The sequence below is a fragment of the Felis catus genome, chromosome X, assembly GCF_018350175.1.
Source record: "Felis catus isolate Fca126 chromosome X, F.catus_Fca126_mat1.0, whole genome shotgun sequence".
Lineage (NCBI taxonomy): Eukaryota > Metazoa > Chordata > Mammalia > Carnivora > Felidae > Felis > Felis catus.
In genome coordinates this window covers 71981815-72008077 of record NC_058386.1, presented here as the reverse complement: position 1 = coordinate 72008077, position 26263 = coordinate 71981815, and the positions used below count along the sequence as shown (strand labels likewise).

General features: G+C 33.4%; 1 protein-coding gene across 1 annotated transcript in view; it reads right to left on the bottom strand.

Moving 5' to 3' along the window:
* DACH2 (dachshund family transcription factor 2) overlaps window positions 1–26263 on the bottom strand; it is a 742450-nt gene that overhangs the window by 280760 nt on the left and 435427 nt on the right. The window lies entirely within an intron of this gene.

Below are 26263 nucleotides of genomic sequence, written 5' to 3'. Positions count from 1 at the left end.
GTACAGAAATGTGTTGCACATCTATATACTAATAATGAAGCAGCAGAAAGAAAAATCAAGGAATTGATCCCATTTATAATTTCATCAGAAACCATAACATATTGAGGAATAAACCTAACCAAGAGGTAAAAGATCTATACAGTGAAAACTAAAGAACACTGATGAAAAAATTGAAGGTAACACAAAGATAAGGAAAACATTACATGCTCATTCATTGGAAGAACCAATATGATTAAAATGTCTATATTGCCCAAAGCAATCTACACATTTAATGCAATCCCTGTAAAAATATACCATGGGGCACCTGGGTGGCTTTGTCAGTTAAGCACCAACTTCATCTCAGGTCATGAACTCACAGTTCATGAGTTCGAGCCCTACATCAGGCTCTGTGCTGACAGTTCAGAGCCTGGAGCCTGCTTCAGGATTCTGTGTCTCCCTCTCTGTCTGCCCCTTCACTGCTCATGCTCTCTCTCAAAAATAAATAAATATATATTTTTTAATTTAAAAAAATACCACCAGCACTTTTCACAGAGCTAGAACAAACAACCCTATAATTGTATGCAAACACAAAAGACTGCAAATAGCCAGAGAAATCTTGAAAAAGAAAAAAAAAACATGGGGTATCACAAGTCTGAACTTCAAGTTTTACTACAAAGTTGTTGTGATCAAGACAGTGTGGTACTAGCACAAAAACAGACACATAGGTCAATAAAACAGAGGAGAAATTCCAGAAAGACCCACAACTATATGGTCAACTAATTTTTTGACAAAGCAGGAAAGAATATTCAATGGAAAAAAGACAGTCTCTTCAAAAAACGGTGTTGGGATTGGGCGCCTGGGTGGCTCATTAGGTTAAGCATCCAACTTTGGCTCAGGTCATGATCTCATGGTTCATTTCATGGATTTGAGCCTGCTTTGGATCCTCTGTCTCCCTATCTCTCTGCCTCCCCCCACCCTCTTCCTCAAAAATAAACATTAAAAATCATAAAATAATTGTAAATTAAATTAAATATTAAATTAAATTAACAGCAGAGGAAACAATAATTGCTGGTGAGGATGGGAGAAAGTGTAACCATCTTGCTCTGTCGGCAGAAATGAAAACTGGTGCAGCCACTCTGGAAAACAATATGGAGCTTCCTCAAAAAGTTAAAAATAGAACTGACTACCCAGCAATTGCACTACTAAGTATTTAGACAAAAGATACAAAAATACTGATTGGAAAGGACACATGTACTTCAACGTTTATAGCAACAATAACAACAATAGCCTAATTTTAGAAAGATCCCACATGTCCATCAACTGATAAATGTATACAGAAGCTGTGGTATATATACAGAGCCATAATATTACTCAGCCATAAAAAAACGAATGTAATCTTGCCATATGCAACGACATGGATGGAGCTAGAGTGTATTATGCTAAGCAAAATAAATCAGTCAGAAAGACAAATACCATATGATTTCACTCATATGTGGAAGTTAAGATACAAAACAGGTGAATATAGGAGAAAAAAGAGAGGAAAACCATAAAGCTGACTGTTAAATATAGGGAAGAAATTTAGGGTTGCTGGAGGGGAAGTGGGTGGATAGATGCGTTAAATGGGTAATGGGTATTAAGGAGGACACTTGTTGAAGATCACTTGGTGTATGTAAGTGACGAATCACTAAATTTTACTTCTGAAACTAATATTACACTATATGTTAACTAACTGGGATTTAAATAAAAACTTGAAAAAAAAGAAAAAAGTAAAGAGTATATAAGTATATATTGGCAAACAATAGCTCAGATGCATATGTTCCCATCATCCAGTTTTAAAGCAAGTTATTGAAAAGGTTTCAGATCTAAAAAGATCTGTTCCCCTAATGTTTACAGCAGCACTTTCAACAATAGCCAAATTATGGAAAGAGCCTAAATATCCATCAACTGACGAATGGATAAAGAAATTGTGGTTTATATACACAATGGATTACTACATGGCAATGAGAAAGAATGAAATATGGCCTTTTGTAGCAACGTGGATGGAACTGGAGAGTGTTACGCTACGTGAAATAAGTCATACATACAAAGGCAGATACCATATGTTTTCGCTCTTATGTGGATCCTGAGAAACTTAACAGAAGTCCATGGGGGAGGGGAAGAAAAAAAAAAGAGGTTAGAGCGGGAGAGAGCCAAAGCATAAGAGACTCTTAAAAACTGAGAACAAACTGAGGGTTGATGGGGCGTGGGAGGGAGGGGAGGGTGGGTGATGGGCATTGAGGAGGACACCTGTTGTGGTGAGCACTGGGTGTTGTATGGAAACCAATTTGACAATAAATTTCATATTTAAAACAAATAATAAATAAATAAATAAATAACCATTAAAAAATAAAAGGATCAGCTCACCAAGCCAGACATTGAACATTGACTCTTAGGTTGAATCCACCTGCTGCTGGAATTCTGGAAATAGTGCATATGAGAGGCATAGCAAATCAATCGGCACATGCATTATTCTCACATTAATTGAGCCATTCAAGGAAAAAAAAACTGCTACAAAAATAATTGAAAATGGAACATACTATTAAATTCCACTTAAATTACTATTTTAGCTCATGTTTTATTTCATATTCTAATATACGATTTATCCACTTTTCCCTAGGAATGAAGTGCACCGTCTTACAAACCATATTTATTAGTAAAATGAAATGGTTATCTTGCCTAATTTAATAAAACAGCATAGAAATACTCTTTCAATATAAGACTTATAAAATACTATATCTTTCATTTATTGAGGATATTCTTTCTTTTCAGAGTTCACTTTTCAAACTGCCCATATTTCTCAGTTACAAAAAAAATGTTATTTGACATCATTTGCTCTTAATTAAATTTCATTTATCTAATATATATCTCATTTCTAATTTAAATAATAGATGTGAAAATAACAGTAACATTATATATCTAACTTCGCAGAATAGACTGAGAGTTGAAAGGAAATTTTGCTGTTTACAAAAAAACATGGGCTCTGAATCACTTTAAAATCTTTGTCCTTGGGGTGCCTGGGTAGCTCAGTCAGTTAAATGTCCAACTTGATTTTGGCTCAGGTCATGATCTCATGGTTCATGGGATCAAGAAATTGCTGCACTGACAGCGTGGACCCTGCTTGGTATTCTCTCTCTCCCTGTCTCTCTGCCCCTCACCTGGTCGCACTCGCTGTCTCTCAAAACAAATAAATAAGCATTTAAAAAAATTCTTTGCCCTTAGTTATGTTTTTAAAACTTGAAAATTTATATTAAATTCTAAACTATCTGTGTTGATTGGAAGGTTTATTTCAATGCCAAAACAAATCTGATACCTTATTCTTCCTCCAGGGAATTTGGCTTTCTTTTTCTTTTTAACTGTCTGGTAGTAAAGCAAACAAGTGTCCTACATCTTTATATCATCATCTCTGCAAAAAAAAAAAAAAAAAATATATATATATATATATATATATATATATATATATATTGTTCAAAGTGAAATAATGAATGAAGCAAGTATTGGTTGGAGATAAGGATTTTATTCCAACATATAAATACTTCCAAATTCTTCAGATATTGATTAATTAACCCCCAACCCTCAAAAAAAAGTTTCTTTGTTTGTTTGTTTGTTTTAACTACTCAGGGGTTAAGAATACAAGCTCTGAAGTCAGGACTCCTGAGCTTAAATCTTATGGAATCTTGATTCTTGAAAATGTCAAATCACCTACTAAGTCCTGTGGCACATTTCTTTATCTATAACATCAGAATAATAAGAGTACTTAACACCATAAATGTTGGCCGTAAGATTTCTGATCCGGAATCATGATTCCAGCTTGTACTCTTAAGTTGTGAGTTGTTAAAAAAAGTAAATGAAACAATGTATGTACAGCATATTGTCAGACATACAGAATTTTCAGTAAATAGTGTCTATTACTTCTTTTCTCTTAAATGTAATGTCAAATAAGTTTAGCATTATTGAGATCCTCTTTGCCCAACTTTTTAATAATAATTTTAGGCCAAAATTAGACATTTCCCTTTTACCATTTTCCAAACTAAGGTGTACAAATGTTAACCCAAGGGGACCTGGACTCTTTTTTTTTTTTTTAATTTTTTTTAACGTTTATTTATTTTTGAGACAGAGAGAGACAGAGCATGAACGGGGGAGGGGCAGAGAGAGAGGGAGACACAGAATCAAAAGCAGGCTCCAGGCTCTGAGCCATCAGCCCAGAGCCCGACGCGGGGCTCGAACTCCGAACGGCGAGATCATGACCTGAGCTGAAGTCAGACGCTTAACCGACTGAGCCACCCAGGCGCCCCCTGGACTCTTTTTATCAAGGACAAAGAGTTAATAAGTGACCAAGATTTACCTCTTTTTTTTTTCTAGTCTAGCAAATTTAATTCACATATCTTTATAGCCAGTTTAAATCACATATCTTTATATGCATATTTCAATTTAACAAACATGTACTGAGAATCTATTAAAGGCAATACACAGTGTTAGAGTCAGGGAGGGGTAATTGGAGGGACTCAGAATACAATGAGCCTATAAACTGTGGTGGGAGGAAAGCAAATATTACTCAGGATAGATGTAAAGAAACACTATCACAGAAGACAAAACTGGATGGTATGGAGCATATATTTTAATAACATCAAGTAACAATTACATATTCTCATGTATTTTGCAAACTCAATACAATAGGAATGAGAAATTGACATGTGTTTAGTCAAAAATGTATTTTAAATCAAGAAAGGTGCATTGTAAATAAGATTGATTCCATAATTTCTCTTTCTGCTGATTCATTATTGGTGTATATAAATGGTTTAGTATCCAAAATCTATAAAGAACTATCAAACTCAACACCCAAAAAGCAAATAATCCAATTTTAAAAAATAGGCAGAAACCATGAATAGAAATTTTTCCAAAGACATACAGAGGGCCAACAGACACATGGAATGATGCTCAACATCACTCATTATCAAAAAAATACATCAAAATTACATAAGGGACACCTGGGTGACTCACTCGGTTAAACACCTGACTTCAGCTCAAGTCATGATCTCATGGTTTGAGAGTTTGAGCCCCACAGGGGATTCTGTGCTGATGGCTCAGAGCCTGGAGCCTACTTGAGATTCTGTGTCTCCCTCTATCTCTGACCCTCCCCTGTTTGCACTCTGTCTCTCTCTCAAAAATAAATATTAAAAAATAACTTTAAAAAAAAACCATGAGACATCACCTCACACCTGTCACAATGGCTAAACTCAACAATACAAGAAGCAACAGGTGTTGGCGAGGCTGTGGAGAAAAGGGAACCCTCTTGCACTGTTAGTGGGAATGCAAACTGGTGTTGCCACTCTGGAAAACAGTATGGAGGTTTTTTAAAAAATTAAAAATAGAACTACCCTACCATCCAGCAATCACACTACTGGGTATTTACCCAAAGAATACAAAAATACTAATTCAAAGGGATACATGCATCCCAATGTCTATAGCAGCAGTATCTACAATAGCCAAATTATATAAACAGCCAAAAATTATAGAAACTCCATCAACTGATGAGTGGTTAAGTGGATAAGTGGATAAGTGGATATATATATATATATATATATATGTATATATATATATATGGAATATTACTCAGCCATAGAAAAGAATGAAGCCTTGTCATTTGCAGTAACATAGATGGAGCTACAGAGTATTATGCTAAGCGAAATATGTCAGTCAGAAAAAGGCAAATACCATATGATTTCATTCATATGTGGAATTTAAGAAACAAAAGAAATGAGTAAAGGGGGGGGGGAAAGAGGGAGGCAAACCAAGAAACAGACTTTTAATTAACTATAGAGAACAAACTGTTACCAGGGGGGAGGTGGTGGGGGTATGGGTTAAATAGGTGGTATGGATTAAGGAGTTCCCTTGTGATGAGCGCTGTGTGTTGTATGGAAGTGTTAAATCACTATTTTGTACACCTGAATATAATATTACACTGTATGTTAACGAACTGGAATTTAAATAACAACTTAAAAAAGAAAGCAGGAAAGAAAGTCAGCTTTGCTCACCAATGCGTTTCTGATTTACAGGTTTAACCAAACACTGCAAACACTGTTGCAATACATGGCTTTTTCACAGGTAAGCATTTGGTCATGAATATTTCAGTGCCTTGGCTCATAGACAAAAGAGGGAGAGATGATATTCATTATTGGATGGAAACTTTGTTTAGTCCTAACATTCCTGGATGTCAGCCAGGCATTCCATCAGCATTCATAAACATACGGACTATTACTTCTCTATCACAGTAGTTACCATTGACTTATTGTATTTTTATGTAGTGAAGACCCACATCTTTTTCACAGCCTGTCAGAATAGCAACAAATTATAGCAATCATAACACTAAAAATTACAAAATAAAGCAAATATTTATCTAATTTGGAGTTTGTCAGTTTGAGACCAAGTGAATCAGCTCTATGCTACATAAATTAAACTCTTGCCATGTTTCAACTAAGGAACAGCTATCAATCCAGCAACTTAATTTCCAGACCAGCAGGCACAATTTGGATATTAACCAAAAAATGCGTACTAAATATTCCAGCAGAAGAGATCAAGACATATTATCATTCTTCATACTTGGCAATGATTCTGCTGATTGGGCTACTTTTTATGATACAAATGTGGTTACAAAAATGGATCTGAAGTTAGTATTGTCTCTCACACAGGTTAGGTGATGCATATTTTCTTTGCATCATGGTTATAGTGTCCTCAGAATCTTTCACATTTAACATCCTGTTTCTCAGTTTGTGATCTTCCTGGCATCTTATTTCAGAGAGGAGGCCCAATGTAGATGCTAAATGATTTACATGTACCACCTGCTCCTGATTTTCTTCAAATGTAAAAAGAGGTCAATTGAGAAGTATTTAGTACTATCTGAAAACTGACAGGTAGCAACTACCCAGTAAGCAGAAAAATGAATCAAACACATTCTCTAAAATATCCAGGCAAAAGTCAAATAAGATTATGTTCAAACATATATGTCTTAAAGATGTATTGCATTTATAACAGCTAAATGTGACATTATTTTATAACTTTTTTAGATCAAGGAAAAATAGGCTGCTTTATGACGATAAGTTTGTCATCATTCACTTTTTTAATAAATTATTTTTTTCTCATTTTTAAACCTCTCAAGTCATGTTATGTATGGAAAGACCCCCTTTCAGATGGGTCAACTAATAGTACCCTTATGCCACAGCTTCATGGTTTTAAGTTACGTTTCCCAAACAATAATATAGTATTAGCTGACCATTACTGCATGCTTATTATGCCAGACACAATACTAAGTTATATACATGCATAATGTCATTTAACTCTTACAAGGTCAACACTATTATTATCTGCATTTTACAAATGAGGAAAGTCAGGTACAGAATAGAAAGGGTAATATGCTTAGACTCATAGAGCTAATTATATAACACCCTTGTATGCCTCACATTTAAATTATTCACCCAGTTATCTATATAGTTTTCATCTTTTTCCCATTGTAAGAGCACTAAACATGGTGTCAGAAAAAGTTACATTTCTATTTTGACTCTACTGCTATTAACTGTGTATTCTTGAGCAATCATTTAACTTTTGAGGCCCCAGTGTCCTCATCAGGAAAATGTTAAGATAAACACTCCACTCTGTCTACCTTAAAGAATTTAATGTGGTAATAGTCACCATATTTTTAAAATCTCTAAAGTACTATGAACACTTAAGTGAGTAATCATCACCAACAAAATAAACAGTTTTAAGTGTTTATAAAATGATGGGAAGACGAGACTCTCAAGATATTCTTTCTGGAGCTGTCCTCAAAAGGATTCATCTTTATGATGAATACCAATATCTTTCTTTTAGACTGTATGTCATCATTCCTTCCATCCTGCACTTATTATACTGATACCCACAGAATTGTGTCCCACTTTCTTGTTATGGTAAACTCCCTTGTCTCTCTACACATTCAAAGATTGTCACCACATAATTATTTCTTTTCTCTGAAACATTCTCATCCCCTCTCTTTCATGGAATACTCTTTTGCATGTGCACAGAGACAAGTTAAATTATCTCAAAACTGCTTACATACTCGGACACTCTCCCAATAGGTTGGATGAGTTCTTTCAAGGCAGAGGACATGTCATATTAAACTTTGAATCCTCATTTCTAGGCAAATAGCAGATACTAACTAAATACTTAATGAATGAGTTGAATGAACAAGACATTACACAAATAAATTTACTACTTCCACCTCAAAAAAACGTAAATATAAAAACATTGCTTTTCAAATAGAAGTATGGATAACTTTTAATTATGCATTGCTTGGGATATCACAATTAAATATATACATTTTGGCAGTCCTTTCCATCTCTTTGTGTATTCTAAGTAAATTCATAATTGATAGGAAAACTATAAACATGTTCAATGTAATCATATAATTAGATTTATTTGTTTTATATTTAGTTGAGGATCATTGACAGGACAAATTAAAAATGCTAAAAATAACATTAAAAAGGTACAAAATTAAGTAAACAGAAAATGGGACACATTCGGAGAAAACTTAGGAGAAGTGAACAGTCATAAAGCCAAAAAGCACACAACGTTTTCAAGAAGAAAGAGGCATGACTACAGAAGATCCATAGAGAAAAATAAACATTTAATTTAAAAGGAAAAAAGGATTTTAATAAAGTTTAGGTCTATATGAAATACAGTTTTAGCTATTGGATCAACCATAGAAAGGAAGGGGCATACTTCTGAGTATGGAAAGAAGGGTAAGTGTAATCTAATGCATGATTTAGCTCAGGTCGAATATAATCTGACCAATAGGGTGAGACTGCAAACTATTGAGAAGTACAGTCTTCAATTCATATAGGTGTTTAATTTTTGTTTCATTGTTATGGAAGAATGTTAATGAAAGAGAAGATACATTGTCCTTTCAAACAATTTTTTAATTTCTTACCAATTTATTTGTCATCTTTCTATACCCAATACAGGCAATAAAATTCAGAAATAATTTTTTTGGTTTTCTATCCTGCGAACAGAAACACTGCATACAACCCACAATTGTTCCTAACTAGACAAATACAAATGGTCAATTAACTCCTTTCCTCCCTTCCCATACTCCATACACTTTAACCTTACTGTGGTGAACCTTAATCTTAGGGTACTTTCCTTTCCACCATCTTTTATTTCTCCTTGCCTTGCAATAACTTCCCAACTCCTTCATAAGACACTATAAACAAGTGACTTAGCCTTCAAATTAATAAATTAAAATTAAAGATAATAAGGCTGTAGGGAATCTACTAACAGATGAATCAATATACTAGAGTACTTTTAACAGTCTCAGTTGTCAGTCACTTTTCTGGGTAGCAGAACAAGTGTAGTAATTCTTAGGAGTCCACAAAAATTGGCAGTGGCTTTTTGAAGTAATCAAATTGATACAGATGTCAGCATGGAAGTTCTTGCTTTTGCATACATTTGACATAACAGAGATATCATTTGCTTTATCTAGAATCCTTGGCCCTGCCATTCTGGAATCAAAAACCTTAAAATTGCACACAATTAGCAACATCAAAGAGCTTGCAAGAGTCAAAATGTAATTGGTGCTCAATAATTATTCATTAAATAATTTTGTTGAAAGAACTTGATACTCATAGTAAATTGATAGAAATGCTCATACTATTCAAGTATTTTATTTTTATTGTAAAGAAATTATAATAGCTGTATATAATTAATATCTTGCTATACTAATTCAAAAGTTCCCATGTCAAGACAGATTCTGTATTGAAGTTTTACTCATCTCATAAGTAATGCAGACAAGAGGGAAGAGCATACACAAAGTCATGGATGTGTGAAAGAACATAGAGTATCTGAAGAATAGAGACAAGTTCAATGAGATTATATAGTACATGATATTTGAGAAAGAACTTGTGGGAGATGATGATAGAAAGTTATGCTGAGGCAGGATCAGAAAGACTTTCCATTTTAAGAAATTTGAACTTCATTTTGCTGTCAGTGAAAAGGCATAGTAGAGTTTCAAGCAAGGGATAATAACAAATCTGTATTTTTGAAAGATAAGAACGTTGTTAGAGGAGGATTTGTCTGTTGACTATAAGTAGGAAGGAATAATTTTAAAGTAATGTTATTTTCAGATTTTAAAGAACACAATTATGAAAAATATGTGTTTTCTCTTCAGCTAATTTTTGTTTATTTTTTTGAAAACTACACTCTATCAGTAGAAGCTATATGAAAATTTCAGTTAATATTCATTGTAAATTATGAATATAAAATTAAATGCAAACTAAATTTGAATAATGCAAGTTATTAAAGGATTGATCATTGCTGGTCAAATGAACAAAACCAATATATAAGGAAATAAATGGTTTTAGTTGGAATTTCTCAAAAAACATAAAAAAGAATAAAAGACTTTTATTTTGCATACCTTCTTCAAACAATGCTATCTCTTTAGAAATGAACAATATAAGCAATGTCATGTGAAGATAAACCTTTTTTTTCTACCTGTGAAAGAACACCTGAGGATGACTTTGTGGGAAACTGTGATCATTAACTCCAATACATGTCACCTTCAGAAAAAAAAAATGGTCTTATCATGAACATGCTGAAGGTTTCTTCACCACTCTTTATGAAGTTGTTATCTCAATAAATTCTAACATGAGTTGAACTGGACTACAATTGGGACAAAAAATATTTAAACCTAAAAGCCATTTCTCTCTCTTCCTTTCAGTCTAAATTGTTTTCAACGATTACTCCTAATTCCTCCCTTAATCTTCAATATATTTATTTCATATTCTCTAAGCCAGTGAAAAGGTCTTCAATCACTAAATTCATGTCTTGAATGGACTAATATACTTACATCATATCCCCTTTTAAATTGTATCTATCTTGCTTAAAAGGTACTATTCATTTTTAGTTTGCTTCATATGCAAGCCTCTCCATGCCTTCAGTCATTTTAGTTACCTTTCTCAAAGCACACAACAGATACTCTGGTCCTAAAAGAAAAACTAATATGTAGATATCAAACATCAAGCTGGGACAAAAGTTTTTTTTTTGAAAGGGAATGGGCATAAAAGTTATGAAAATTAAAAGGTCCACTCTATAAATCATACTTTCTTCACTAAAATATACACCAGAAAATGTTTGACTTCAAACTTCTATTTTACTTTGACAGTGTGATGGAATACATTACATTTCTCACAGTTTAAGGACAATGTTCTTTACCATTTAATAATCATTTATCTAATTGCCTTAATTAAGCTTTTATTTCAATGCACAATTCCACAATCAGGTGTAGTATATTATGAGTGTTTCCAGGGAAACTATATTAGGTCTTTTTTTAATATTACCTTTCTTTATTTTTTAAAGTTTTTATTTTGTTCTAGTTAACATATAGGTGAATATTGGTTTCAAGAGTAGAATTTAGTGATTCATCACTTACATATAATACCCAGTGCTCTTCACAACAAATATCCTCCTTAATACTCAACACTTATTTAAGCCCATCCCCCAACCCACCTCACGTCCAGCACCCCTCAAGTTGTTCTCTCTGGTTAAGAATCTCTTAAGGTTTGCCTCCCTCTCTTCTTTTGCAGTCCTCAATGTTCATCTCTTTTGTCTCTTAAATTCCACATTTAAGTGAAATCATACGGTATTTGTATTTCTCTGCCTGCCTTATGTCACTTGGCAAAATACACTCTAGCTCCACTAACATCGCTGCAAATGATAAGATTCCATTCTTTTTGATGGCTGAGTAACATTCCATTGTATATGTATACCACATCTCCTTTGTCCATTCATCAGTCTATGGACATTTGGTCTCTTTCCATAATTCGACTATTGTTAATAATTGTTAGTACACATAGAAGGTATGTGCCACTCAGAATCAGTATTTATGTATGCTTTGTACAAACATCTGGTAGTGCAATTTCTGGGTCATAGGGTAGTTCTATTTTTAATTTTTGAGGAACCTCCATACTATTTTTCCAGAGTGGTTGCACTAGTTTGCATTCCCACCAATAGTGCAAAGGTTCCCCTTTCTCCATATCCTAGCCAGCATCTTTTCTTTCCTGTGTTGTCAGTTTTAGCCATTCTGACAGGTGTGATGTGGTATCTCATCATAGTTTTGATTTGTATTTCCCTGATGATGAGTGATGTTGAGCACCTTTCCTGTGTCTGTTAGCCATCCAGATATTTCTTTTGAAAAAGGTCTATTCATGTGTTCTGCCCATATTTTTAATGAATTATTTGTTTTTTGGGTGTTGAGTTTCATAAGTTCTTTATAGATTTTGGATACTAACCCTTTATCATATATATCATTTGCAAATATCTTCTCCCATTTGGTAGGCTGCCTTTTATTTTTATTGATTGTTTCCTTCACTGTGCATGTTTTTTTTTTTTATCTTGATGAAGGTCCAATAGTTAATTTTTGTTCTTATTTCCCAATTAGGTCTTTTATCCATTGTGACCAAGGTATCTAAGCCCAAGGGGCTATGGTATGCCCTTTTCATAAAGCCCTTCCTACAAATGATTTCAAACACAACTATTGAATTTGGTTCTTTTTCCAAGAAACCTCTATTTCAGTTTTCAAGTGCAATCCTTGATTAAAAAGCCAACTGTGTAAAACAACAAAATCACAAAACATAACTCCAACTTTCAGCTTTCGAATATTTATCTATTTATACCTTAGGCTGACCCTAGAATAAATTGTGAAATAGGAATAGGTCATTTTGGTCACCTTTCCACTTTATTATTGCTTCTTGTCTCCACCCGTTCTTTCGCTTTGCCTCAAAATGTCAAGGTCCACAATGCTGCACAGAAACGAACCAAAGGATGTCTCCTTCACCTTGGTCCTCAGTCTCCATTCTCATCAACTATAAATCTATACTTAATGTAGAAATGGATACACATTTATACTAAGGTCACATGATTAAACAAAGTATAACTTTCTTTACGGATTAACTGTTGAACAGGAGACAGTATTTGGTGCAAATACTTGAATTCAGGTTTCAGGGATAGGTTGTTAATGAATGCATTTCTTTAAATTCTTAAATTTTTTTTTCAGGTGGAAAATACTTTGGACATTTTTCTTCATTTCCTTAAAGTTTTTATTTAAGTTCTAGTTGGTTAATATACGGTATGATATCGGTTCCAGTCAAATTTAGTGATTACTCATTGACATGTAACAGTGCTCACCATGAGTTCTCTCCTTAACCAATTACCCATTTAGCCCATCTCCTTCCCACCTCCCCTCCAGTACCCCTCAGTTTGTTCTCTATAGTTAAGAGTCTCTTATGGTGGTCTCTTCTCATTTTACACCCTTCCCTTATGTTCTATTTTGTTTCTTGAATTCCACATGAGTGAAATCAGATGGTATTTCGTTTTCTCTGATTGACTCGTTTCCCTTAACAAAATACACTCTAGCTCCATCCACATCACTACAAATGGCAAGATTTCATTATTTTTATGGCTGAGTAATATTCAATTGTGTATATATACCACATTTTCCATATGAATTCATCAGTCAATGGACACTTAGACTCCCTTTATATTTTTGCTACTGTTGACAATGCTGCTATAAACAGCAGTGTGCATGTGTCCCTTTGAATCAATATTTTTATATCCTATGAGTAAATACCTGGTATTGCAATTGCTGCATGGAAGAATACTTCTGTTTTTAACTTTTTGAGGAGCCTTCATACTGTTTTCCAGAGTGGCTTCACCAGTTTGCATTCCCACCAACAGTGCAAAATGTTCCTCTTTCTCCATATCCTTAAAACACCTATTTCCTGTGTTGTTGACTTTAGCTACTCTGACAGGTGTGAAGTGATATCTTATTGTAATTTTGACTTGTATTTCCCTGATGATGAGTTATGTTGAGCATCTTTTCATGTGTCTGTTAGCCATCTATATATCTTCTTTGGAAAAATTTCCATTCATGCCTCTGCCCATTTCTTCACTGGATTATTTGCTTTTTGGGTGTTAAGTTTTATAAGCTCTTAATAGATTTTGGAAACGACCCTTAATCAGATGTCTCATTTGGAAATATCTTCTACCATTCCATAGTTTGCTTTTTACTTTTGTTGATTGTTTTCTTCACTCTCGATGAAGGTCCAGTAGTTCATTTTTGTTTTTGTCCCCCTCGCCTCCAGAGACATGTCTACTAAGAATTTTCTAAGATGTCAAAGAGGTTGCTGCCTGTGTTGTCCTGTAGGATTTTGATGGTTTCCTGTCTCACATTTATGTCTTTCATCCATTTTGAATTTATTTTTGTATAGGGTGTAAGTGGTTCAGTTTCATTCTACATTTTGCTGTCCAAGTTTCCAACACCATTTGTTGAAGAAACTGTCTTTTTTGTTAGATATTCTTTGCTTTGTCAAACATTAGTAGAGCATATAGCTGTGGGTCCATTTCTGGGTTTTCTATTCTATTCCATTGATCTATGTGTTTATTTTTGTGCCAGTACCTTACTGTCTTGATCACTACAGCTTTGTAGTATAGCTTGATGTCAGGAATTCTGATGCCTCTAACTTTGCTTTTCTTTTTAAAGATTGCTTTGTCTATTCAAGGTATTTTTTGGATCCACACAAAATTTAGGGTTGTTTGTTCTAGCTCTGAGAAAAATGCTAGTGGTATTTTGATAAGGATTGCACAAAAGGTATAGATTACTTTGGGTAGTATATACATTTTTTTCCTAAAATTTTTTTAACATTTATTTATTATTGAGAGACAGAGACAGAGCATGAGCAGGGGAGGGGCCGAGAGATGGGGAGACACAGAATCCGAAGCGGGCTCCAGGCTCTGAGCTGTCAGCACAGAGCCTGACACGGGGCTCAATCTCACAAACCACGAGATCATGACCTGAGCCAAAGTTGGAAGCTTTAACCAACAGAGCCACCCAGGTGCCCCAGTAGTATATACATTTTAACAATATTTGTTTTTCCAATCCATGAGCATAGAAAGTTTTTCCATTTCTATGTATTTTCTTCAATTTCTTTCATCAGTGTTCTATAGTTTGCAGACTTCAGATATTCTACCTTTTTTATTAGGTTTATCCTAGTTTTCTTGTGGCTTTTGTTGCATGTAAATGGGATTGGTTCCTTGATTTCTATTCTGCTGCTTCATTATTGGTGTATAGAAATGCAACAGATTTCTGCTGGTTGACTTTGTATCCTGTGATATTGCTGAATTTGTGTTTCAGCTCTAGAAATGTTTTCAAGGAGTCGTTTGAGTTTATATAGAGAGCAACATGCCATCTGCAAGTAGTGAAAGTTGGACTTCTTCCTTGCTGATTTGGAAGCCTTTTATTTCTTTTTCTTGTCTGATTGCTGAGAATAGTACTTCCAGTACTATGTTAAATAACAGTGGTGAGACTGGACATCCCTGTCTTGTTTCTGATGGTAGAGAAAAAGCTCTTAATTTTTCTTCAGCGAGGATTATATTAGCTGTGGGTCTTTCATATATGGCCTTTATTATGTTAAGGTATGTCCCCTCTATCTATACTTTGCTGAGAACTTTTATCAAGAATGGATACTATAGTTGGTCACCTGCTTTTTCTGCATCTTTTGAGATGATCTTATGGTTCTTATCCTTTCTTTTCTTAATGTGGTGTATCACATTGATTGATCTGTGAATATTAAACCACTCTTCCAGTCCAGGAATAAATCCCACGTGATCGTGGTGAATAATTCATTTAATGTACTGTTGGATTTGATTTGCTAGTATCTTATTGAAAATTTTGCATCCATGTTCATCAGGGATATTGGCCTGCATTTCTCCTTTATAGTGGGTTCTTTATCTGGTTTTGGAATCAAGGTAATATTGGCTTTGTAGAATGAGTTTCTAAGTTTTCTTTCCATCTCTATTGTTTGGAACAGTTTTATAAGAACAGTTATTAACTGTTCTTTAAATGTTTGGTAGAATTCCCCTGGAAATCCATCCATCCCTGGACTTCTGTTTGGAGATTTTTCATTACTGATTAAATTTCTTTGGTGGTTACTGGTTTGTTCAGGATTTCTATTTCATCCTGTTTCAGTTTTGATGGTTGATATGTTTCTAGGAATTTATCCATTTCTTTCAGCTTGCCCAATGTTTGGCATATAATTTTTCATAATATACTCATAATTGTTGGTATTTCCAGGGTGTTCACTGTTAACTGTATTCTTTCATTCATGATTTATTTTTGTCTTTTCTCTTTTCTTTTTGAGAAGTCTGGATAGAGGTTTATCAATTTCATTAATTCTTCCAAAGAACCAGGTCCTAGTTTCATTGATTTGTCCTACTGTTGTTTTTTATTCTATATCATTTATTTATGCTCTAATATTTATTATTTCCATTCTTGTGCTGGCTTTTAGCTTTATTTTCTGTTCCTTTTCTAGCTCCCTGAGGTGTAAGGTTGGGTTGTGCATTTGAGACTTTAGTTGCTTTTTAATGTAGGCCTCTATTTCTATATACTTTCTTCTTCTGACAACTTTTGCTGCATCCCAAAGGTTTTTGACTAATGTGCTTTCATTTCTATTTCCTTCCATGTATTTTTTAATTTCTTCTTTAATTTCCTGGCTAATCCATTCATTCTTTACTTGGATGTTCTTTAGTCTCTGAATTTGTGGTCTTCACAAATTTTTCTTCTGGTAGACTTCAAGTTTCATGGTGTTGTGGTCAGAAAATATACATGGTATGATCTCAGTCTTTTTGTAATTGTTGAGGCCTGATTTGTGACCCAGTAGATGATCTATTCTGGAGAATGTTCCACGTGCACTAAAAAAGAATGTATATTCTCCATCTTTAGGATGAAATGTTCTGAATGTAATTGTGAAGTCCATCTGACCCAGGGTGTCATTCAAAGCCATTGCTTCCTTGTTGAATTTCTGCTTAGATGACCTGTTCATTGCTGTAAGGGAGGTGCTTAAGTCCCATACAATTATTGTCTTATTATCAATGAGTTTCTTTATGTTTGTTATTGATTGATTTATATATTTGGGTGTTTCAAGTTTGGGGCATAAATATTTACAATTGTTAGTTATTTTTATTGCATAGACCTCTTTATTATGATATAGTGCTTTATTTATCTCTTGTTACAGCCATATAATCTAGTTCATTGTATATAAGTACGGCTACTCAGACTTTCTTTTGATGTCCATCTTCACGAGAAATGGATCTACATTCTTTCACTTTCAATCTACAGGTAACTTAGGTCTAAAATGAGTCTTTGTAGGCAAAATAAACAGGGGTCTTGCTTTTTCATCCATTCTGATACCCAATGTCTGTTGATTAGAGCACTAGATGATTTATATTCAGAGTGATTATTGATATATATGAATTTAATGCCATTGTGTTACTTGTAAAGTTGGTATTTCTGGAGATATTCTCTGTTCCTTCCTAGTCTTTATCACATTTGTTCTTTCTTTCTCACTCAAACTGCCCCCTTTAATATTTCTTTCAGGGATGGTTTAGTGGTCATGAACTCCTTTAGATTTGTTTGGGAAACCCTTGGTATTTCCTTCTATTCTGAATAACATCTTTTCTGGAAAGTGTATGCTTGGCTGCACATTCTTCCCATTTGCCACTTTGAATATATCATGATACTCCCTTCTGATCTGCAAGTTTCAATAGTTAGCTGTGCTTCTAAACTTGTTTGTCTTCCCTTGTAGGTTAGGGATTTCTTTTCCCTGTTGCTTTCAAAATTATTTCCTTATCTTTGAATTTTGCAAATTTTACTATGATATGTTTTGATGTTGGCCTGCATTTGTTGACTTTGATGGGAGTTATCTGTGCCTCCTGGATTTGGATGTCTAGATAATTCCCAAGATTATAGAATTATGGAAGTTTTCAGCTATAATTTGCTCAAATAAACCTTCTGCCAATTTTACCCTATCTTCTTCTTTTTGGACTCCTATGGTGCAAATGTTATTATACTTTATGGAGTGACTGAGTTCCCTAAGTCTACATTTGTGATCCAATATTTTTTCCTCTTCTTTTCCATAATTTTCCATAATTTTGTATTCTATATCACTTTAAACTACAAGAGGGAAATATATGAATAAAATACTGTATAATTATACCAACATTCAGAAGAATGAAACTAGACCACTTTCTTACAACATTCACAAAAATAAACTCAAAATGGATAACGGACCTGAATCTGACACAGGAAACCATCAAAACCCTCAAGGAGAAAGCAGGAAAAAACCTCTCTGAACCAAGCCATAGCAATTTCTTACTTGACACATCTCCAAAGGCAAGGGAATTCTACTTTTTATTTTTAGCGATTATATACAAGGAGTATATCAAATTATTTACTAACCCATATTTATTTTATATAAAGATTTAAAAAACTATTACCTGGCACTTCCAGCTGTACATTAAAATTACTGAAAGCACTCATGAAAGGAAAAGCATACACTAATAACATTTTTAAGCTCAATACAAAGGTACTGTCTATATTGATTCAGTCATGTGTACAAGTGTACAATGAAAATTTTTGCGAACTCTCAGGATTTTACCTATATTAAATATAAATAAAATGAGTTGACAACATGATCCAAAGTTTATACATTGCAAAAGGGGAGCCAGAGGTCACACAAAAAATTTTCACCACCACCAACACCACAGTAACCAACCCCTACCCCCAACTTTGGGTTGATCACAGAGGCATGATATCTTATGACCTATAGATTTTTTTGTAGTTGGGCACTATGTATCAAGGCTATGTTTTGTTACTCATTTCTAGTCACAATATGAAGGTTATGCCTGTAGATTTTAACTCTTATTATCCTCTATCACTTTAATAGGAAATGATAAGAAATTTATTTTTGCTTTGTAGTATTCCTTAAATTATTGATACTTAGTGTGTTTTCCTAACTACACACTTTAATATAATGAGTTATTTCAATACAGCCATCTACTGAATCCAATAAAATAAAGTAGTCACGAGGCAGCTTATCATCTTTCAAGCATATTATACAATGGAAAGTTTTACTGTGCTATTTAAATGTATGATTTCTCCCCTGGGAAAAGTAAGTCAGCATAAAGACCAGGCACTGAAGAAATGATACATGTAGTAGGTGAAGAGTTGTGTATTTCATTTTATGGAAATTCTGTGTGATGTGGAAAATGAAGTTGGATGTGAGCCCTAGAGATGCGAATGTGTCTTTCTACAATACACTGGATTTGCCTTGTGACTTTGTGATTTTTTTAATTTAATTTAATTTTTTTAATTACATCCAAATTAGTTAGCATATAGTATAACAATGATTTCAGGAGTAGATTCCTTAATGTCCCTTACCCATTTAGTCCATCCCCCCTCACACAACCCCTCTAGCAACCCTCAGTTTGTTCTCCATATTTATGAGTCTCTTCTGTTTTGTCCCCCTCCCTGTTTTTATATTTTTGTTTCCCTTCCCTTATGTTCATCTGTTTTGTCTCTTAAAGTCCTCATATGAATGGTACAGGTGTGCTGTGACTTTGTGATTTTTATAAGATCTCATTTGGGGATGGTTTGAGGATTGATTAGATGGAAAGCAGGGCAGTGTGGGATATATCACTTAACACAATGACAGTGTGTAGTCATCAGTGATCCTCTAAACACAGATGGGAGTTAGAACTGTAAATGAAAAATAGCATTGCACTCAAACTAGTGGAGTTTGGCAACATTTGTATTTCTCATTAACTTGACCATATTAATTCAATCCATACATATCAAAGTTATTTACTCAAGAATTGTCACAACAGGAACAATTTATAACTGTTACCTTTCTTTACAGGAAAGGTAGGTTGCAGTCATTCAGAAGACTGTTTTTATACTCTTTGGAAAGAAAAATTATAGACACATCTAATTATACTAGCTTCCCACACTATAAAATACTATAAAAATGATAAAAAAAAGTAAAGGAAAACATCAAGGTTTTATTTTATTGAAGTTATGCAGTCACCAACAGTTAATTACATGGATTATTCCAGGAATTCCTATTCTGACATACCTGACATCTTATCTCTCATACCTAAGTAGTTCTGATACAACCATAATGATTTACAGCCTAAATTCTCAACACCAAGCTTTTGCATGAGAGATGTAGTTCCGTGTATTTATAAAATTATGATATTAATGCTCAAGAGATCTCAGCTTTTATAATTAATGGTCAAGACTCAACTATAGAGAGCAAACGAATGGTTACCAGAGGGGAGGTGGATGGAGGGATGGGTTACATAAGTGATTAGAATTAAGGAGTGCACTTGTGATGATCATGAGGCATTGTATGGAAGTGTTGAATCACTGTATTTTATACCTGAAACTAATATTACACTGTATGTTAACTAACTAGGACTTAAATTAAAACTTAAAAAATAAAGTAAAATAAATATTGAAAAGGGGAAAAATAAATTAATGGTCAAGAGACTTGGCTTCATACTTTACTGTCTCTCACATTTGAAGCAACTCAGTTAACTTTTGAAAACTCATTTTATTCATCTGTTAGACAGAAATATTAACGCTAACTTTACAGGATTGCTGAAAAGATCAAATGAGAAAAAATTTTAAAATCATTCTTTTGAAAGTTAAAGTTTAGGTATATGCATACACATAGAGCTACATTAAAGATATAGAAGTGCTTTATAAAAGCATTATTTAAATTATCACCACCACCACCATCATCATCATCATCACCACAACCACCATCCTGTAAGGTTTGCTTAAATTCAAAGTTTTCCCATCTGTCTACATTGAAAATCAGCAAAGGAATCTGCTCTGTGAGACTCTCATGCAGGACGAAAATAATTTACATAAGTCTAAAAAAAAATTGGGTGAAGACATTTTTATATTAAAATACTTAGAACACATATAGAAAAAAAAATAACAAAGAAATTGAGATTTGGGAAACCCAGATTCAATTAATAGAATGAATGGGGTTCTTGCTATCAAACTGATGTAGTTAAGCTTTTTATTTAGTAAAGAAAGTAAAATTGCATATTAAGTCTAAACTGCACTCTATGTTAGAAAATATTAGTAATTCAACCAATAGTCTTCCTGAACACACAAGAAATAACTAAGAAAATCTAATGACATAAAAGCAGGTACCATTTGTGTGATATGAAGCATGCTTTACAATAATGCTCATTGAAAAACCCAAGGAAAGTCATATAAACAGGCATGTTTTAAATCAAACATCAAAAGGTTGATTTTTTTTCTAGATTGAGCTTTCCTTTTTACACTGATAAAAGAGAAGCCTAGGACCTTTCTGTGCTCCTTAAGACCACTTCTTAGCCTCCAAACTGAGTGAGATTATGAAATGCATTGTGAAAAAGAAGGGAAACTGATTCAAAAGCGGTATCAGGATAATTGAAGTTATGATCATATCATAAAGTTGGCATCACACTGCCAAGACTTGGCATGATTCTACTTATGGTTCTGACAATTCTGAGTTGAGTGCTGTAGCCACTATTACTGCATTTTATCTTCACTGGTTTGTGGACTGGTCTCTTCACCAGGGACTTGAGCTGAAATTCATGAAAATATTTTCCCACAATAGAGCTAGAATCAAAATAAAAAATATAATAAAAAATAAACAAAACTGAAGAATCTGCTACCTTTTAGGAAATGAACGCTACAGAATTTCATCTAAAGCACTATATTACTTCTTTGTAAGCTGCCAGTTTAAATCTCTCTCAAGCCAAATTCCACATCTATTTGAAATGCTTCATAAGCTGAAGAAAAGCAAGCAGTCATCTTTTGGGAAATTCAAAGGTATACACAGGTAATCCATCCCTTCAGTGTGATCCAAGGATATTAGTACTTCTGCAGAGCTGCAGAGAAAGATGGGGATAATATTTCTTCTCCTTTTCCCCTTAATATACCAAAGGATTTTATTGAAAAAATACCAGAAAATAAGATTACTATGTATTAATGTACTATGAATAATTATGATGTGAATTGAACAATAGGAACCAAGAGAGAGACATGAGATGTTCAGAACATCAAGCAGTTCAATATATGAAGGTAAAACACAAACTTCATCATTTTGTAATAACTAAGGAAAAGGCTGGATGAAATTTGGAAAAACTCTGACTCACAAAATGCATTTTATTTTAAGGTGTTATAATTTTCTCTCATATTGTTTGGTGCAGAATAAATGCCCAATATACTCAATAGATATATGTTAAATAAAAAGAGTGAATATATATAATAGAAATATTAATATATATAATCTTAATATATATATTTAATAGAAATAGAGATAGATACTATATCTATCTATAGTTACATAGGAATAATATCTAAATGAATATCAGGCAATATTTTTAAGAATAGATCCTATGGGTCCTACTTTAGTGAAAAAAAAAACCTATCTTCAATAGTACGTATGTTGATTATTTATAAAGAATCAGATCTTGCTGAAGTAGTCTTTAGGTCCCTAAGTAAATTTAAACCTCTCAAGTTTTTTAACCCTACACCAATGCACTTACTCACACCCATGTACATTTCTTTCTTGTTTATAGTTTTGTTTGCTAAGGTATTTTTATTAATATTGGAGACTTTAGCATAGCCACTGTCTGAATTATCTCAAATCCTGAATTAGAGGAGCTTGAATGAATCAGGTTCCATTATATAGGGGAAATATAGCCAAGAAGAAAATGAACATCTTTGAAATGAAAAAAAAAATTACATCAGAAAAGGAAATAAAATCATATGAAAATACAAAGTAAAATAAATTACCTTTATGCTAAGCAGATATAACAATATGGCACACTTGATATTATTCTGCATTTTTAAAGATGTATATATCAAGCTAATTTAATAAATTGAGAACTCTTCTTAAATAAATCAAATGATGACGCCTTAACCATTTCTAATCCTTTTTACATGAGTTTTTTGCTGGCAACGGCTGGGGGAAAACAACAAATTAAAAACAAAAGTAACATAAAAAAACATCATAATATCTTAAAAGAGACAACCTGATCATTCTATATTGTTACCTTTAGACACCATATTTAGGTTATAAATGGAAAGAAATGATACAAACAAATATAGAACAAGTTCCGTTACTTAGGCAAATTTAGCAGGATTCAGAGGGTCTTCTCCACACATATGATACTGAAACAGGACGCCCCAGCAGACTCTTTTCAATAATTAATTTGTATGTTGTATATAAAATTACACACAACTGTATAACATTGTATCTTTCTTTACAAAAAAATATTTTGAGACACAAGTACCTGGAACTAAAAGTATTGTAAAATATTTCAATAATCGTTGTGGGGGAGGGGTGAGGATGAATCTCAATCCATAACAGATTGTATTACAAATAGCAACTGTCTATGATGAGTACTGGATGTTGTGTATAAGTGATGAATCACCAAATTCTACACCAGAAACTAATATTACACTGTATGTTAACTAATTGGAATTGAAATAAAAACTTGAAACTACAAAAAATCAACTGGAATTCAAATAAAACTTAAAATAAATAAATAAAATTAATGAAATTAATGAAAGTTAAGCTTGAAAGGCATAGTAAGTATAATGTCAAATATTAAATTTGTTGATAGCTAAATTGAGAGTTTATTGTCAATTATCTTTGTTAATGGAGGAGTGAAGTGGTATGTCTAATCCAAAATAATGCATAATCCTAGAATTATTTCCACTTGGTTTTACACAACGTTTTCTTCTTACATCTGACTATAGGTGAGTAGAATATTCTTTGGCTTGTAAAATAAAGTCATGTAAATTAAGGAGAGGAATTACTATCGAGCTGTGAAGATTCCTCCATCTCCCCCTATTTAATGTTTTTTCTCTACTTTTTGTCTTTTAGACAGAAATGCTCATGCCTTTCCCCACTCAATATCTTATCTATCTCTATCATTTCATTCTAGGAACAAGCAAAGAATTAAGAATTGAGGATTTTTCTCTCATTGGCTCTCAGTGTGATAAATCCAAGCTGTAGGAGGAAGGCCAAGGCCCTAATAATGCAAGGAAGGAGGCTCTAAGAAAAATGAAATATATATGCCAAGTAAATTAGGAGAAGGTGAAAGCCTCAGACTGGATTCTCACATGTACTATATGACATCGTGAAGATGAGGAAAGAGTATGGACTCTGGAGTTTAAAAGACTTGGGTCTGAAACCCAATTCTGCCACTCAATTGCTTTGTGACCTTAAGCAATTAATGTAAACTCAGTGAGCCATAAATTGTTCACTTGAAAAATGAAGACTAAATCCATAAGGCTACAGTGAAGATTAAATGAAGTGCATATAAAACACTTAACACTTATGCCTGGTATATAATAAGAATTTAACATATATTACTGATTTTCTTCAGATAACAGATATAGGTTACTCAAGAGTACATTAACTTCAAGGCACTTGTTGGGATGAGCACGGGTGTTGTATGGAAACCAATTTGGCAATAAATTATATTAAAAATAAATAAATAAATAAGACCAAAAAGAATAAAATAAAATCCTTTTTTCTTCTGTTTTCTTTAATATTTATTTATTTTTGAAAGAGAGAAAGAGAGAGAGCGAGAATGAGCACGAGTTGGGGAGGGGCAGAGAGAGAGGGAGACACAGATGCCAAAGCAGGCTCCAGGCTCTGAGATGTCAGCACAGAGCCCAATGCCATACTCGAACCCACGAATAGCAAGATCATGACCTGAGCCAAAGTCGGACACTTAACTGACTGAGCCACTCAGGCACCCCTAAAAATCCTTTTTTTTCTTTCATCTACACATTCCCTCAAAATCAGAACGTGGGTCTGATTATTTACACGGTACTATTTCTAAGCTCTATCAATGTATTTTATTTTATAAGTCAAGAAATAGATTATCATTTATTGAGCACCGTTATCCCTTCTATATTCTTTTATATGCACAGGAAAAATTGAGAATTTGTTTATAAATATGTACTCTAAAAAATAATTTTCTAACCCCCAAAACCTGTGTCTCTTCCTAAATTCTCTGTCTTGGATGACACCATCATCCAGCTTGTTACCCAGGCTAGACATGAATTATCCTAGACTTCATCCTCTCACTCTCCATTTTTGTCAATTATCAAGTGTGATTAATTATAATTACTAAGCCATTCTAAATATGTTTTTCATTGTATTGAACTTTCTTTAGTTCCAGTCCTCAGTATTTTTCCCCTGAACTGTAACAAGTGACTTTCCTTCCTTTTGTTGCTTTCATTGCTACTTAAACTCCACAATAATTGTTTTCAGAACATTTACCGTTTCTTAGCAGTGGTTCTTTTTATCTACAACAGACTTTTTAAAAATTTAAACAAAATCTTATGTGAACTAGAATATATAATATTCTGAGGCAAAAGTGGGGATTCTGGAAGTACTTCCCCAATTCCATGTCAGCAATAAGGAAAGTCCTTGAAAGACACCACTGGTCTATAGGGAAAATCCTAAACTGCTAAACCTGATAAATAAAGAGCTACTTTCACAAGTTGGCTTTTCCCACCCTCTCTATTCTAAACATATTGCCTATGAGTCTCCCACCTCAAATATCTTCTCTAGTCTCTTCGCCTTAATTGATATTTCCCCACACTAGGCTCTTTCTCATCAGTGTATATCTGTCTACAGTCTCCTCTCTGCCTAGAATGTTTTTCTACTGATTTACCTTCTATCCAACACTCAGTCTACAAAACATAGCTCCAAAGTTTCCATCCCTGTGTGTATTTCCCAACTTACTAAATTGATTTAGTTTTCTCCCATTTATATGATCTTAAAGCACCCGGTATGTATTTGTATTATTGTCTATATCATACTTTATTATAGTTATTAGTTTACATGTCCTTCTCTCTAGTTCAACTATAGGCAAGTACTGATACTCATATAATTTTTATTACCTTAGACATAATACTCAAATACAGTAGGTGCTTTATAAAATTTTGTGTTATTAAAGGTATAAATATCACATTATCATTAAGTTCATTTTCATTTTTTACCATGTAATAACTTTACTGATTTTTAAAGTTTCAGTTAAAGAAATATTAAGCTTATTTTAAGTGTTTCATGCATTATTAAGCTCTTTTACAGAGAATAAAAAAGTTCAATGCTAAATTATGAAAGTGGTGTTTTTAGGGATATGCTATTTATCATAGTGTTAATAAACACTGAATTATTATTTATGACAATGTCCATTTGGATGTTGTCTTTTCTAATAAGAAAGCTTTTCTATCAAAGCTACATCTTCTTTCTACTTTTTAGCCTCGAGTAAAACTTGGACATGATACACAAATGCC